The sequence below is a fragment of the Lepeophtheirus salmonis genome, chromosome 9, assembly GCF_016086655.4.
Source record: "Lepeophtheirus salmonis chromosome 9, UVic_Lsal_1.4, whole genome shotgun sequence".
Classification (NCBI taxonomy): domain Eukaryota; kingdom Metazoa; phylum Arthropoda; class Copepoda; order Siphonostomatoida; family Caligidae; genus Lepeophtheirus; species Lepeophtheirus salmonis.
In genome coordinates, this window is record NC_052139.2 from 27,203,523 (window position 1) to 27,217,842 (window position 14,320).

The 14,320-nt window shown below is 34.3% G+C and overlaps 18 non-coding genes across 18 annotated transcripts; 9 read left to right on the forward strand and 9 right to left on the reverse strand.

Annotated features, from left to right (window-relative positions):
* The first annotated feature begins 375 nt into the window (after positions 1 to 375).
* LOC121125001 (U5 spliceosomal RNA) lies at positions 376 to 496 on the forward strand. The gene has a single exon (XR_005866531.1). It is a non-coding gene; the product is annotated as a U5 spliceosomal RNA (small nuclear RNA).
* A 524-nt stretch (positions 497 to 1,020) lies between these two features.
* On the reverse strand, positions 1,021 to 1,187 carry LOC121124958 (U1 spliceosomal RNA). The gene has a single exon (XR_005866492.1). It is a non-coding gene; the product is annotated as a U1 spliceosomal RNA (small nuclear RNA).
* An 800-nt stretch (positions 1,188 to 1,987) lies between these two features.
* LOC121125002 (U5 spliceosomal RNA) lies at positions 1,988 to 2,108 on the forward strand. The gene has a single exon (XR_005866532.1). It is a non-coding gene; the product is annotated as a U5 spliceosomal RNA (small nuclear RNA).
* A 520-nt stretch (positions 2,109 to 2,628) lies between these two features.
* On the reverse strand, positions 2,629 to 2,795 carry LOC121124959 (U1 spliceosomal RNA). Its single transcript, XR_005866493.1, has one exon. It is a non-coding gene; the product is annotated as a U1 spliceosomal RNA (small nuclear RNA).
* Positions 2,796 to 3,593: 798 nt separating this feature from the next.
* On the forward strand, positions 3,594 to 3,714 carry LOC121124907 (U5 spliceosomal RNA). The gene has a single exon (XR_005866443.1). It is a non-coding gene; the product is annotated as a U5 spliceosomal RNA (small nuclear RNA).
* A 522-nt stretch (positions 3,715 to 4,236) lies between these two features.
* LOC121124961 (U1 spliceosomal RNA) lies at positions 4,237 to 4,403 on the reverse strand. The gene has a single exon (XR_005866495.1). It is a non-coding gene; the product is annotated as a U1 spliceosomal RNA (small nuclear RNA).
* Positions 4,404 to 5,200: 797 nt separating this feature from the next.
* Positions 5,201 to 5,320, forward strand: LOC121124931 (U5 spliceosomal RNA). The gene has a single exon (XR_005866466.1). It is a non-coding gene; the product is annotated as a U5 spliceosomal RNA (small nuclear RNA).
* A 523-nt stretch (positions 5,321 to 5,843) lies between these two features.
* On the reverse strand, positions 5,844 to 6,009 carry LOC121124988 (U1 spliceosomal RNA). Its single transcript, XR_005866519.1, has one exon. It is a non-coding gene; the product is annotated as a U1 spliceosomal RNA (small nuclear RNA).
* Positions 6,010 to 6,807: 798 nt separating this feature from the next.
* LOC121124908 (U5 spliceosomal RNA) lies at positions 6,808 to 6,928 on the forward strand. Its single transcript, XR_005866444.1, has one exon. It is a non-coding gene; the product is annotated as a U5 spliceosomal RNA (small nuclear RNA).
* Positions 6,929 to 7,450: 522 nt separating this feature from the next.
* On the reverse strand, positions 7,451 to 7,617 carry LOC121124963 (U1 spliceosomal RNA). The gene has a single exon (XR_005866496.1). It is a non-coding gene; the product is annotated as a U1 spliceosomal RNA (small nuclear RNA).
* Positions 7,618 to 8,415: 798 nt separating this feature from the next.
* On the forward strand, positions 8,416 to 8,536 carry LOC121124909 (U5 spliceosomal RNA). Its single transcript, XR_005866445.1, has one exon. It is a non-coding gene; the product is annotated as a U5 spliceosomal RNA (small nuclear RNA).
* Positions 8,537 to 9,057: 521 nt separating this feature from the next.
* LOC121124964 (U1 spliceosomal RNA) lies at positions 9,058 to 9,224 on the reverse strand. The gene has a single exon (XR_005866497.1). It is a non-coding gene; the product is annotated as a U1 spliceosomal RNA (small nuclear RNA).
* Positions 9,225 to 10,022: 798 nt separating this feature from the next.
* Positions 10,023 to 10,142, forward strand: LOC121124932 (U5 spliceosomal RNA). Its single transcript, XR_005866467.1, has one exon. It is a non-coding gene; the product is annotated as a U5 spliceosomal RNA (small nuclear RNA).
* Positions 10,143 to 10,664: 522 nt separating this feature from the next.
* Positions 10,665 to 10,831, reverse strand: LOC121124965 (U1 spliceosomal RNA). Its single transcript, XR_005866498.1, has one exon. It is a non-coding gene; the product is annotated as a U1 spliceosomal RNA (small nuclear RNA).
* Positions 10,832 to 11,629: 798 nt separating this feature from the next.
* On the forward strand, positions 11,630 to 11,750 carry LOC121124910 (U5 spliceosomal RNA). The gene has a single exon (XR_005866446.1). It is a non-coding gene; the product is annotated as a U5 spliceosomal RNA (small nuclear RNA).
* Positions 11,751 to 12,274: 524 nt separating this feature from the next.
* Positions 12,275 to 12,441, reverse strand: LOC121124966 (U1 spliceosomal RNA). Its single transcript, XR_005866499.1, has one exon. It is a non-coding gene; the product is annotated as a U1 spliceosomal RNA (small nuclear RNA).
* An 800-nt stretch (positions 12,442 to 13,241) lies between these two features.
* Positions 13,242 to 13,362, forward strand: LOC121124911 (U5 spliceosomal RNA). Its single transcript, XR_005866447.1, has one exon. It is a non-coding gene; the product is annotated as a U5 spliceosomal RNA (small nuclear RNA).
* Positions 13,363 to 13,886: 524 nt separating this feature from the next.
* On the reverse strand, positions 13,887 to 14,053 carry LOC121124967 (U1 spliceosomal RNA). Its single transcript, XR_005866500.1, has one exon. It is a non-coding gene; the product is annotated as a U1 spliceosomal RNA (small nuclear RNA).
* Positions 14,054 to 14,320: the final 267 nt, after the last annotated feature.

The window sequence follows — 14,320 nt, forward strand, 5'->3', positions numbered from 1 at the left end:
GTAAATTTAGGTACGAATATGGATGAGTACATATGTTGTAGATCCAATTGATCTTGAGGTTGGTGATAAATACCTAAGTTTGGTTTTCCTTCTTTTTTCTTTTGGTTTTCTATCAATAGAGGGCGGTTAAGTTGTAACATTGCTTAGAATGGGGATGAGTAGAGGTGGGTTAGACGGAATTACTAGAGGTGAACTGTTATTTTTGGATCTCTATTTAGAGTCAATATTATAAGGACTTCAAATAGAAATAAAATATCCTCTCCTTTTTTTTTTTTTGGTTTGGAGAGGATGCCTTAGACAAAGTTTGGAATTTCAAGAGAGCCTCATGAGATGTATGTGAATAAGTATATGAGATGAGTCTATTTAATAAAATATACCTCATGTTTTTTGCACATCACGAATAAATCTTTCGCCTTTTACTAAAGATTTCCGTGTGTAAGAAACAACTGAATGAGATTTTAAGTATTTATCTTATAGCCAGTCTTCTCTGACTGGTAACTAAATTATCAGCAATTATTATTCATACTCTCTACATTACTTTTGAGATAGAAATTAAGGATATGTTACTTTTTTTTTAAATTGTTATTATCGATTTGACTCTACTTGACTTACATTTGACCCATCATTTATTCCTTCATTAATTACCCACTTATCCGAAATTCATTGAAAAAAGGGTTGTAACATTTTTGGTCATTTCTCAAGTGAATTTTCAGTTTGATTCAAAAAATTTCATAGGAAGCTGGACTCCAAGTCTAAAGTTATCCTGTGACATTTCTATAAATATGTAAGATAATTGGGATGATGATGAAATGGGTATCCTACCTATTAGAGTACAATAGAAACTTATCTACAAAATGTATTATACATATCATATATTGCTTATGAAAAAACATAAAAATGATTCACTAAGGGATGAGATTTCACTGTCTGTTTCTTTGAATAGACTTTAGGTAGAAAGGGTTAAAAGATTAGTTGATAGGATGTAAGCATTTGCTATTTGAGTTTCATTAGTTATTTTTGAGGGGATTAGCGCGCACGCAGATCCCCACTACCAGAAATAATGCTATCCAGTTATCCACATTTGGGATAATGGAGGAGGTCAAGCCCACCGAATAGTGCAATGGAAGGCCCTCACCCCTGAGGAACTGCCTTCTTGATCACAGTTAACCTCCTAGCCAGGTAAGTATGCCTCTTCACTCGGAGTCTCCTCAATTTGAACTCACACACAAGGAATTCTTTTGGTAGAAATCTTGCAGAGAATGGGAGAGTTAAGCGAATTTGGAGTACATGGATCCTGAATTTTCTATGTCAGTAGTTAAGACCATTTCCAAGCTTGATTCTAGGGATTTTTTTTAGGGAAATTATAAAACTTTTTCCAAGACTCACACTCCTTTTTCATCCGTAGTAGACTCAAGTTCTCTTGTCCCTCCCTCTAGCGACAAATTTGGAAGAATAATTTATGGAGATACACCATGTCGCCAAGAGAGTGTTCTTGTATGGTTATTTTCCATTCCTTGGTCCTCCAACTGCTTTTGCTTTAATTCATTCTTTATTGGGATGATACATGTCCAATATTAATTAACCATCTTCATAACGTTAATTACCTATCTATAGGTAAATTTAGGTACGAATATGGATGAGTACATATGTTGTAGATCCAATTGATCTTGAGGTTGGTGATAAATACCTAAGTTTGGTTTTCCTTCTTTTTTCTTTTGGTTTTCTATCAATAGAGGGCGGTTAAGTTGTAACATTGCTTAGAATGGGGATGAGTAGAGGTGGGTTAGACGGAATTACTAGAGGTGAACTGTTATTTTTGGATCTCTATTTAGAGTCAATATTATAAGGACTTCAAATAGAAATAAAATATCCTCTCCTTTTTTTTTTTGGTTTGGAGAGGATGCCTTAGACAAAGTTTGGAATTTCAAGAGAGCCTCATGAGATGTATGTGAATAAGTATATGAGATGAGTCTATTTAATAAAATATACCTCATGTTTTTTGCACATCACGAATAAATCTTTCGCCTTTTACTAAAGATTTCCGTGTGTAAGAAACAACTGAATGAGATTTTAAGTATTTATCTTATAGCCAGTCTTCTCTGACTGGTAACTAAATTATCAGCAATTATTATTCATACTCTCTACATTACTTTTGAGATAGAAATTAAGGATATGTTACTTTTTTTAAATTGTTATTATCGATTTGACTCTACTTGACTTACATTTGACCCATCATTTATTCCTTCATTAATTACCCACTTATCCGAAATTCATTGAAAAAAGGGTTGTAACATTTTTGGTCATTTCTCAAGTGAATTTTCAGTTTGATTCAAAAAATTTCATAGGAAGCTGGACTCCAAGTCTAAAGTTATCCTGTGACATTTCTATAAATATGAGATAATTGGGATGATGATGAAATGGGTATCCTACCTATTAGAGTACAATAGAAACTTATCTACAAAATGTATTATACATATCATATATTGCTTATGAAAAAACATAAAAATGATTCACTAAGGGATGAGATTTCACTGTCTGTTTCTTTGAATAGACTTTAGGTAGAAAGGGTTAAAAGATTAGTTGATAGGATGTAAGCATTTGCTATTTGAGTTTCATTAGTTATTTTTGAGGGGATTAGCGCGCACGCAGATCCCCACTACCAGAAATAATGCTATCCAGTTATCCACATTTGGGATAATGGAGGAGGTCAAGCCCACCGAATAGTGCAATGGAAGGCCCTCACCCCTGAGGAACTGCCTTCTTGATCACAGTTAACCTCCTAGCCAGGTAAGTATGCCTCTTCACTCGGAGTCTCCTCAATTTGAACTCACACACAAGGAATTCTTTTGGTAGAAATCTTGCAGAGAATGGGAGAGTTAAGCGAATTTGGAGTACATGGATCCTGAATTTTCTATGTCAGTAGTTAAGACCATTTCCAAGCTTGATTCTAGGGATTTTTTTAGGGAAATTATAAAACTTTTTCCAAGACTCACACTCCTTTTTCATCCGTAGTAGACTCAAGTTCTCTTGTCCCTCCCTCTAGCGACAAATTTGGAAGAATAATTTATGGAGATACACCATGTCGCCAAGAGAGTGTTCTTGTATGGTTATTTTCCATTCCTTGGTCCTCCAACTGCTTTTGCTTTAATTCATTCTTTATTGGGATGATACATGTCCAATATTAATTAACCATCTTCATAACGTTAATTACCTATCTATAGGTAAATTTAGGTACGAATATGGATGAGTACATATGTTGTAGATCCAATTGATCTTGAGGTTGGTGATAAATACCTAAGTTTGGTTTTCCTTCTTTTTTCTTTTGGTTTTCTATCAATAGAGGGCGGTTAAGTTGTAACATTGCTTAGAATGGGGATGAGTAGAGGTGGGTTAGACGGAATTACTAGAGGTGAACTGTTATTTTTGGATCTCTATTTAGAGTCAATATTATAAGGACTTCAAATAGAAATAAAATATCCTCTCCTTTTTTTTTTGGTTTGGAGAGGATGCCTTAGACAAAGTTTGGAATTTCAAGAGAGCCTCATGAGATGTATGTGAATAAGTATATGAGATGAGTCTATTTAATAAAATATACCTCATGTTTTTTGCACATCACGAATAAATCTTTCGCCTTTTACTAAAGATTTCCGTGTGTAAGAAACAACTGAATGAGATTTTAAGTATTTATCTTATAGCCAGTCTTCTCTGACTGGTAACTAAATTATCAGCAATTATTATTCATACTCTCTACATTACTTTTGAGATAGAAATTAAGGATATGTTACTTTTTTTAAATTGTTATTATCGATTTGACTCTACTTGACTTACATTTGACCCATCATTTATTCCTTCATTAATTACCCACTTATCCGAAATTCATTGAAAAAAGGGTTGTAACATTTTTGGTCATTTCTCAAGTGAATTTTCAGTTTGATTCAAAAAATTTCATAGGAAGCTGGACTCCAAGTCTAAAGTTATCCTGTGACATTTCTATAAATATGTAAGATAATTGGGATGATGATGAAATGGGTATCCTACCTATTAGAGTACAATAGAAACTTATCTACAAAATGTATTATACATATCATATATTGCTTATGAAAAAACATAAAAATGATTCACTAAGGGATGAGATTTCACTGTCTGTTTCTTTGAATAGACTTTAGGTAGAAAGGGTTAAAAGATTAGTTGATAGGATGTAAGCATTTGCTATTTGAGTTTCATTAGTTATTTTTGAGGGGATTAGCGCGCACGCAGATCCCCACTACCAGAAATAATGCTATCCAGTTATCCACATTTGGGATAATGGAGGAGGTCAAGCCCACCGAATAGTGCAATGGAAGGCCCTCACCCCTGAGGAACTGCCTTCTTGATCACAGTTAACCTCCTAGCCAGGTAAGTATGCCTCTTCACTCGGAGTCTCCTCAATTTGAACTCACACACAAGGAATTCTTTTGGTAGAAATCTTGCAGAGAATGGGAGAGTTAAGCGAATTTGGAGTACATGGATCCTGAATTTTCTATGTCAGTAGTTAAGACCATTTCCAAGCTTGATTCTAGGGATTTTTTTAGGGAAATTATAAAACTTTTTCCAAGACTCACACTCCTTTTTCATCCGTAGTAGACTCAAGTTCTCTTGTCCCTCCCTCTAGCGACAAATTTGGAAGAATAATTTATGGAGATACACCATGTCGCCAAGAGAGTGTTCTTGTATGGTTATTTTCCATTCCTTGGTCCTCCAACTGCTTTTGCTTTAATTCATTCTTTATTGGGATGATACATGTCCAATATTAATTAACCATCTTCATAACGTTAATTACCTATCTATAGGTAAATTTAGGTACGAATATGGATGAGTACATATGTTGTAGATCCAATTGATCTTGAGGTTGGTGATAAATACCTAAGTTTGGTTTTCCTTCTTTTTTCTTTTGGTTTTCTATCAATAGAGGGCGGTTAAGTTGTAACATTGCTTAGAATGGGGATGAGTAGAGGTGGGTTAGACGGAATTACTAGAGGTGAACTGTTATTTTTGGATCTCTATTTAGAGTCAATATTATAAGGACTTCAAATAGAAATAAAATATCCTCTCCTTTTTTTTTGGTTTGGAGAGGATGCCTTAGACAAAGTTTGGAATTTCAAGAGAGCCTCATGAGATGTATGTGAATAAGTATATGAGATGAGTCTATTTAATAAAATATACCTCATGTTTTTGCACATCACGAATAAATCTTTCGCCTTTTACTAAAGATTTCCGTGTGTAAGAAACAACTGAATGAGATTTTAAGTATTTATCTTATAGCCAGTCTTCTCTGACTGGTAACTAAATTATCAGCAATTATTATTCATACTCTCTACATTACTTTTGAGATAGAAATTAAGGATATGTTACTTTTTTTTAAATTGTTATTATCGATTTGACTCTACTTGACTTACATTTGACCCATCATTTATTCCTTCATTAATTACCCACTTATCCGAAATTCATTGAAAAAAGGGTTGTAACATTTTTGGTCATTTCTCAAGTGAATTTTCAGTTTGATTCAAAAAATTTCATAGGAAGCTGGACTCCAAGTCTAAAGTTATCCTGTGACATTTCTATAAATATGTAAGATAATTGGGATGATGATGAAATGGGTATCCTACCTATTAGAGTACAATAGAAACTTATCTACAAAATGTATTATACATATCATATATTGCTTATGAAAAAACATAAAAATGATTCACTAAGGGATGAGATTTCACTGTCTGTTTCTTTGAATAGACTTTAGGTAGAAAGGGTTAAAAGATTAGTTGATAGGATGTAAGCATTTGCTATTTGAGTTTCATTAGTTATTTTTGAGGGGATTAGCGCGCACGCAGATCCCCACTACCAGAAATAATGCTATCCAGTTATCCCATTTGGGATAATGGAGGAGGTCAAGCCCACCGAATAGTGCAATGGAAGGCCCTCACCCCTGAGGAACTGCCTTCTTGATCACAGTTAACCTCCTAGCCAGGTAAGTATGCCTCTTCACTCGGAGTCTCCTCAATTTGAACTCACACACAAGGAATTCTTTTGGTAGAAATCTTGCAGAGAATGGGAGAGTTAAGCGAATTTGGAGTACATGGATCCTGAATTTTCTATGTCAGTAGTTAAGACCATTTCCAAGCTTGATTCTAGGGATTTTTTTTAGGGAAATTATAAAACTTTTTCCAAGACTCACACTCCTTTTTCATCCGTAGTAGACTCAAGTTCTCTTGTCCCTCCCTCTAGCGACAAATTTGGAAGAATAATTTATGGAGATACACCATGTCGCCAAGAGAGTGTTCTTGTATGGTTATTTTCCATTCCTTGGTCCTCCAACTGCTTTTGCTTTAATTCATTCTTTATTGGGATGATACATGTCCAATATTAATTAACCATCTTCATAACGTTAATTACCTATCTATAGGTAAATTTAGGTACGAATATGGATGAGTACATATGTTGTAGATCCAATTGATCTTGAGGTTGGTGATAAATACCTAAGTTTGGTTTTCCTTCTTTTTTCTTTTGGTTTTCTATCAATAGAGGGCGGTTAAGTTGTAACATTGCTTAGAATGGGGATGAGTAGAGGTGGGTTAGACGGAATTACTAGAGGTGAACTGTTATTTTTGGATCTCTATTTAGAGTCAATATTATAAGGACTTCAAATAGAAATAAAATATCCTCTCCTTTTTTTTTGGTTTGGAGAGGATGCCTTAGACAAAGTTTGGAATTTCAAGAGAGCCTCATGAGATGTATGTGAATAAGTATATGAGATGAGTCTATTTAATAAAATATACCTCATGTTTTTTGCACATCACGAATAAATCTTTCGCCTTTTACTAAAGATTTCCGTGTGTAAGAAACAACTGAATGAGATTTTAAGTATTTATCTTATAGCCAGTCTTCTCTGACTGGTAACTAAATTATCAGCAATTATTATTCATACTCTCTACATTACTTTTGAGATAGAAATTAAGGATATGTTACTTTTTTTTAAATTGTTATTATCGATTTGACTCTACTTGACTTACATTTGACCCATCATTTATTCCTTCATTAATTACCCACTTATCCGAAATTCATTGAAAAAGGGTTGTAACATTTTTGGTCATTTCTCAAGTGAATTTTCAGTTTGATTCAAAAAATTTCATAGGAAGCTGGACTCCAAGTCTAAAGTTATCCTGTGACATTTCTATAAATATGTAAGATAATTGGGATGATGATGAAATGGGTATCCTACCTATTAGAGTACAATAGAAACTTATCTACAAAATGTATTATACATATCATATATTGCTTATGAAAAAACATAAAAATGATTCACTAAGGGATGAGATTTCACTGTCTGTTTCTTTGAATAGACTTTAGGTAGAAAGGGTTAAAAGATTAGTTGATAGGATGTAAGCATTTGCTATTTGAGTTTCATTAGTTATTTTTGAGGGGATTAGCGCGCACGCAGATCCCCACTACCAGAAATAATGCTATCCAGTTATCCACATTTGGGATAATGGAGGAGGTCAAGCCCACCGAATAGTGCAATGGAAGGCCCTCACCCCTGAGGAACTGCCTTCTTGATCACAGTTAACCTCCTAGCCAGGTAAGTATGCCTCTTCACTCGGAGTCTCCTCAATTTGAACTCACACACAAGGAATTCTTTTGGTAGAAATCTTGCAGAGAATGGGAGAGTTAAGCGAATTTGGAGTACATGGATCCTGAATTTTCTATGTCAGTAGTTAAGACCATTTCCAAGCTTGATTCTAGGGATTTTTTTAGGGAAATTATAAAACTTTTTCCAAGACTCACACTCCTTTTTCATCCGTAGTAGACTCAAGTTCTCTTGTCCCTCCCTCTAGCGACAAATTTGGAAGAATAATTTATGGAGATACACCATGTCGCCAAGAGAGTGTTCTTGTATGGTTATTTTCCATTCCTTGGTCCTCCAACTGCTTTTGCTTTAATTCATTCTTTATTGGGATGATACATGTCCAATATTAATTAACCATCTTCATAACGTTAATTACCTATCTATAGGTAAATTTAGGTACGAATATGGATGAGTACATATGTTGTAGATCCAATTGATCTTGAGGTTGGTGATAAATACCTAAGTTTGGTTTTCCTTCTTTTTTCTTTTGGTTTTCTATCAATAGAGGGCGGTTAAGTTGTAACATTGCTTAGAATGGGGATGAGTAGAGGTGGGTTAGACGGAATTACTAGAGGTGAACTGTTATTTTTGGATCTCTATTTAGAGTCAATATTATAAGGACTTCAAATAGAAATAAAATATCCTCTCCTTTTTTTTTTGGTTTGGAGAGGATGCCTTAGACAAAGTTTGGAATTTCAAGAGAGCCTCATGAGATGTATGTGAATAAGTATATGAGATGAGTCTATTTAATAAAATATACCTCATGTTTTTTGCACATCACGAATAAATCTTTCGCCTTTTACTAAAGATTTCCGTGTGTAAGAAACAACTGAATGAGATTTTAAGTATTTATCTTATAGCCAGTCTTCTCTGACTGGTAACTAAATTATCAGCAATTATTATTCATACTCTCTACATTACTTTTGAGATAGAAATTAAGGATATGTTACTTTTTTAAATTGTTATTATCGATTTGACTCTACTTGACTTACATTTGACCCATCATTTATTCCTTCATTAATTACCCACTTATCCGAAATTCATTGAAAAAAGGGTTGTAACATTTTTGGTCATTTCTCAAGTGAATTTTCAGTTTGATTCAAAAAATTTCATAGGAAGCTGGACTCCAAGTCTAAAGTTATCCTGTGACATTTCTATAAATATGTAAGATAATTGGGATGATGATGAAATGGGTATCCTACCTATTAGAGTACAATAGAAACTTATCTACAAAATGTATTATACATATCATATATTGCTTATGAAAAAACATAAAAATGATTCACTAAGGGATGAGATTTCACTGTCTGTTTCTTTGAATAGACTTTAGGTAGAAAGGGTTAAAAGATTAGTTGATAGGATGTAAGCATTTGCTATTTGAGTTTCATTAGTTATTTTTGAGGGGATTAGCGCGCACGCAGATCCCCACTACCAGAAATAATGCTATCCAGTTATCCACATTTGGGATAATGGAGGAGGTCAAGCCCACCGAATAGTGCAATGGAAGGCCCTCACCCCTGAGGAACTGCCTTCTTGATCACAGTTAACCTCCTAGCCAGGTAAGTATGCCTCTTCACTCGGAGTCTCCTCAATTTGAACTCACACACAAGGAATTCTTTTGGTAGAAATCTTGCAGAGAATGGGAGAGTTAAGCGAATTTGGAGTACATGGATCCTGAATTTTCTATGTCAGTAGTTAAGACCATTTCCAAGCTTGATTCTAGGGATTTTTTTAGGGAAATTATAAAACTTTTTCCAAGACTCACACTCCTTTTTCATCCGTAGTAGACTCAAGTTCTCTTGTCCCTCCCTCTAGCGACAAATTTGGAAGAATAATTTATGGAGATACACCATGTCGCCAAGAGAGTGTTCTTGTATGGTTATTTTCCATTCCTTGGTCCTCCAACTGCTTTTGCTTTAATTCATTCTTTATTGGGATGATACATGTCCAATATTAATTAACCATCTTCATAACGTTAATTACCTATCTATAGGTAAATTTAGGTACGAATATGGATGAGTACATATGTTGTAGATCCAATTGATCTTGAGGTTGGTGATAAATACCTAAGTTTGGTTTTCCTTCTTTTTTCTTTTGGTTTTCTATCAATAGAGGGCGGTTAAGTTGTAACATTGCTTAGAATGGGGATGAGTAGAGGTGGGTTAGACGGAATTACTAGAGGTGAACTGTTATTTTTGGATCTCTATTTAGAGTCAATATTATAAGGACTTCAAATAGAAATAAAATATCCTCTCCTTTTTTTTTTGGTTTGGAGAGGATGCCTTAGACAAAGTTTGGAATTTCAAGAGAGCCTCATGAGATGTATGTGAATAAGTATATGAGATGAGTCTATTTAATAAAATATACCTCATGTTTTTGCACATCACGAATAAATCTTTCGCCTTTTACTAAAGATTTCCGTGTGTAAGAAACAACTGAATGAGATTTTAAGTATTTATCTTATAGCCAGTCTTCTCTGACTGGTAACTAAATTATCAGCAATTATTATTCATACTCTCTACATTACTTTTGAGATAGAAATTAAGGATATGTTACTTTTTTTAAATTGTTATTATCGATTTGACTCTACTTGACTTACATTTGACCCATCATTTATTCCTTCATTAATTACCCACTTATCCGAAATTCATTGAAAAAAGGGTTGTAACATTTTTGGTCATTTCTCAAGTGAATTTTCAGTTTGATTCAAAAAATTTCATAGGAAGCTGGACTCCAAGTCTAAAGTTATCCTGTGACATTTCTATAAATATGTAAGATAATTGGGATGATGATGAAATGGGTATCCTACCTATTAGAGTACAATAGAAACTTATCTACAAAATGTATTATACATATCATATATTGCTTATGAAAAAACATAAAAATGATTCACTAAGGGATGAGATTTCACTGTCTGTTTCTTTGAATAGACTTTAGGTAGAAAGGGTTAAAAGATTAGTTGATAGGATGTAAGCATTTGCTATTTGAGTTTCATTAGTTATTTTTGAGGGGATTAGCGCGCACGCAGATCCCCACTACCAGAAATAATGCTATCCAGTTATCCACATTTGGGATAATGGAGGAGGTCAAGCCCACCGAATAGTGCAATGGAAGGCCCTCACCCCTGAGGAACTGCCTTCTTGATCACAGTTAACCTCCTAGCCAGGTAAGTATGCCTCTTCACTCGGAGTCTCCTCAATTTGAACTCACACACAAGGAATTCTTTTGGTAGAAATCTTGCAGAGAATGGGAGAGTTAAGCGAATTTGGAGTACATGGATCCTGAATTTTCTATGTCAGTAGTTAAGACCATTTCCAAGCTTGATTCTAGGGATTTTTTTAGGGAAATTATAAAACTTTTTCCAAGACTCACACTCCTTTTTCATCCGTAGTAGACTCAAGTTCTCTTGTCCCTCCCTCTAGCGACAAATTTGGAAGAATAATTTATGGAGATACACCATGTCGCCAAGAGAGTGTTCTTGTATGGTTATTTTCCATTCCTTGGTCCTCCAACTGCTTTTGCTTTAATTCATTCTTTATTGGGATGATACATGTCCAATATTAATTAACCATCTTCATAACGTTAATTACCTATCTATAGGTAAATTTAGGTACGAATATGGATGAGTACATATGTTGTAGATCCAATTGATCTTGAGGTTGGTGATAAATACCTAAGTTTGGTTTTCCTTCTTTTTTCTTTTGGTTTTCTATCAATAGAGGGCGGTTAAGTTGTAACATTGCTTAGAATGGGGATGAGTAGAGGTGGGTTAGACGGAATTACTAGAGGTGAACTGTTATTTTTGGATCTCTATTTAGAGTCAATATTATAAGGACTTCAAATAGAAATAAAATATCCTCTCCTTTTTTTTTTGGTTTGGAGAGGATGCCTTAGACAAAGTTTGGAATTTCAAGAGAGCCTCATGAGATGTATGTGAATAAGTATATGAGATGAGTCTATTTAATAAAATATACCTCATGTTTTTTGCACATCACGAATAAATCTTTCGCCTTTTACTAAAGATTTCCGTGTGTAAGAAACAACTGAATGAGATTTTAAGTATTTATCTTATAGCCAGTCTTCTCTGACTGGTAACTAAATTATCAGCAATTATTATTCATACTCTCTACATTACTTTTGAGATAGAAATTAAGGATATGTTACTTTTTTTTTAAATTGTTATTATCGATTTGACTCTACTTGACTTACATTTGACCCATCATTTATTCCTTCATTAATTACCCACTTATCCGAAATTCATTGAAAAAAGGGTTGTAACATTTTTGGTCATTTCTCAAGTGAATTTTCAGTTTGATTCAAAAAATTTCATAGGAAGCTGGACTCCAAGTCTAAAGTTATCCTGTGACATTTCTATAAATATGTAAGATAATTGGGATGATGATGAAATGGGTATCCTACCTATTAGAGTACAATAGAAACTTATCTACAAAATGTATTATACATATCATATATTGCTTATGAAAAAACATAAAAATGATTCACTAAGGGATGAGATTTCACTGTCTGTTTCTTTGAATAGACTTTAGGTAGAAAGGGTTAAAAGATTAGTTGATAGGATGTAAGCATTTGCTATTTGAGTTTCATTAGTTATTTTTGAGGGGATTAGCGCGCACGCAGATCCCCACTACCAGAAATAATGCTATCCAGTTATCCACATTTGGGATAATGGAGGAGGTCAAGCCCACCGAATAGTGCAATGGAAGGCCCTCACCCCTGAGGAACTGCCTTCTTGATCACAGTTAACCTCCTAGCCAGGTAAGTATGCCTCTTCACTCGGAGTCTCCTCAATTTGAACTCACACACAAGGAATTCTTTTGGTAGAAATCTTGCAGAGAATGGGAGAGTTAAGCGAATTTGGAGTACATGGATCCTGAATTTTCTATGTCAGTAGTTAAGACCATTTCCAAGCTTGATTCTAGGGATTTTTTTTAGGGAAATTATAAAACTTTTTCCAAGACTCACACTCCTTTTTCATCCGTAGTAGACTCAAGTTCTCTTGTCCCTCCCTCTAGCGACAAATTTGGAAGAATAATTTATGGAGATACACCATGTCGCCAAGAGAGTGTTCTTGTATGGTTATTTTCCATTCCTTGGTCCTCCAACTGCTTTTGCTTTAATTCATTCTTTATTGGGATGATACATGTCCAATATTAATTAACCATCTTCATAACGTTAATTACCTATCTATAGGTAAATTTAGGTACGAATATGGATGAGTACATATGTTGTAGATCCAATTGATCTTGAGGTTGGTGATAAATACCTAAGTTTGGTTTTCCTTCTTTTTTCTTTTGGTTTTCTATCAATAGAGGGCGGTTAAGTTGTAACATTGCTTAGAATGGGGATGAGTAGAGGTGGGTTAGACGGAATTACTAGAGGTGAACTGTTATTTTTGGGATCTCTATTTAGAGTCAATATTATAAGGACTTCAAATAGAAATAAAATATCCTCTCCTTTTTTTTTTGGTTTGGAGAGGATGCCTTAGACAAAGTTTGGAATTTCAAGAGAGCCTCATGAGATGTATGTGAATAAGTATATGAGATGAGTCTATTTAATAAAATATACCTCATGTTTTTTGCACATCACGAATAAATCTTTCGCCTTTTACTAAAGATTTCCGTGTGTAAGAAACAACTGAATGAGATTTTAAGTATTTATCTTATAGCCAGTCTTCTCTGACTGGTAACTAAATTATCAGCAATTATTATTCATACTCTCTACATTACTTTTGAGATAGAAATTAAGGATATGTTACTTTTTTTTTAAATTGTTATTATCGATTTGACTCTACTTGACTTACATTTGACCCATCATTTATTCCTTCATTAATTACCCACTTATCCGAAATTCATTGAAAAAAGGGTTGTAACATTTTTGGTCATTTCTCAAGTGAATTTTCAGTTTGATTCAAAAAATTTCATAGGAAGCTGGACTCCAAGTCTAAAGTTATCCTGTGACATTTCTATAAATATGTAAGATAATTGGGATGATGATGAAATGGGTATCCTACCTATTAGAGTACAATAGAAACTTATCTACAAAATGTATTATACATATCATATATTGCTTATGAAAAAACATAAAAATGATTCACTAAGGGATGAGATTTCACTGTCTGTTTCTTTGAATAGACTTTAGGTAGAAAGGGTTAAAAGATTAGTTGATAGGATGTAAGCATTTGCTATTTGAGTTTCATTAGTTATTTTTGAGGGGATTAGCGCGCACGCAGATCCCCACTACCAGAAATAATGCTATCCAGTTATCCACATTTGGGATAATGGAGGAGGTCAAGCCCACCGAATAGTGCAATGGAAGGCCCTCACCCCTGAGGAACTGCCTTCTTGATCACAGTTAACCTCCTAGCCAGGTAAGTATGCCTCTTCACTCGGAGTCTCCTCAATTTGAACTCACACACAAGGAATTCTTTTGGTAGAAATCTTGCAGAGAATGGGAGAGTTAAGCGAATTTGGAGTACATGGATCCTGAATTTTCTATGTCAGTAGTTAAGACCATTTCCAAGCTTGATTCTAGGGATTTTTTTTAGGGAAATTATAAAACTTTTCCAAGACTCACACTCCTTTTTCATCCGTAGTAGACTCAAGTTCTCTTGTCCCTCCCTCTAGCGACAAATTTGGAAGAATA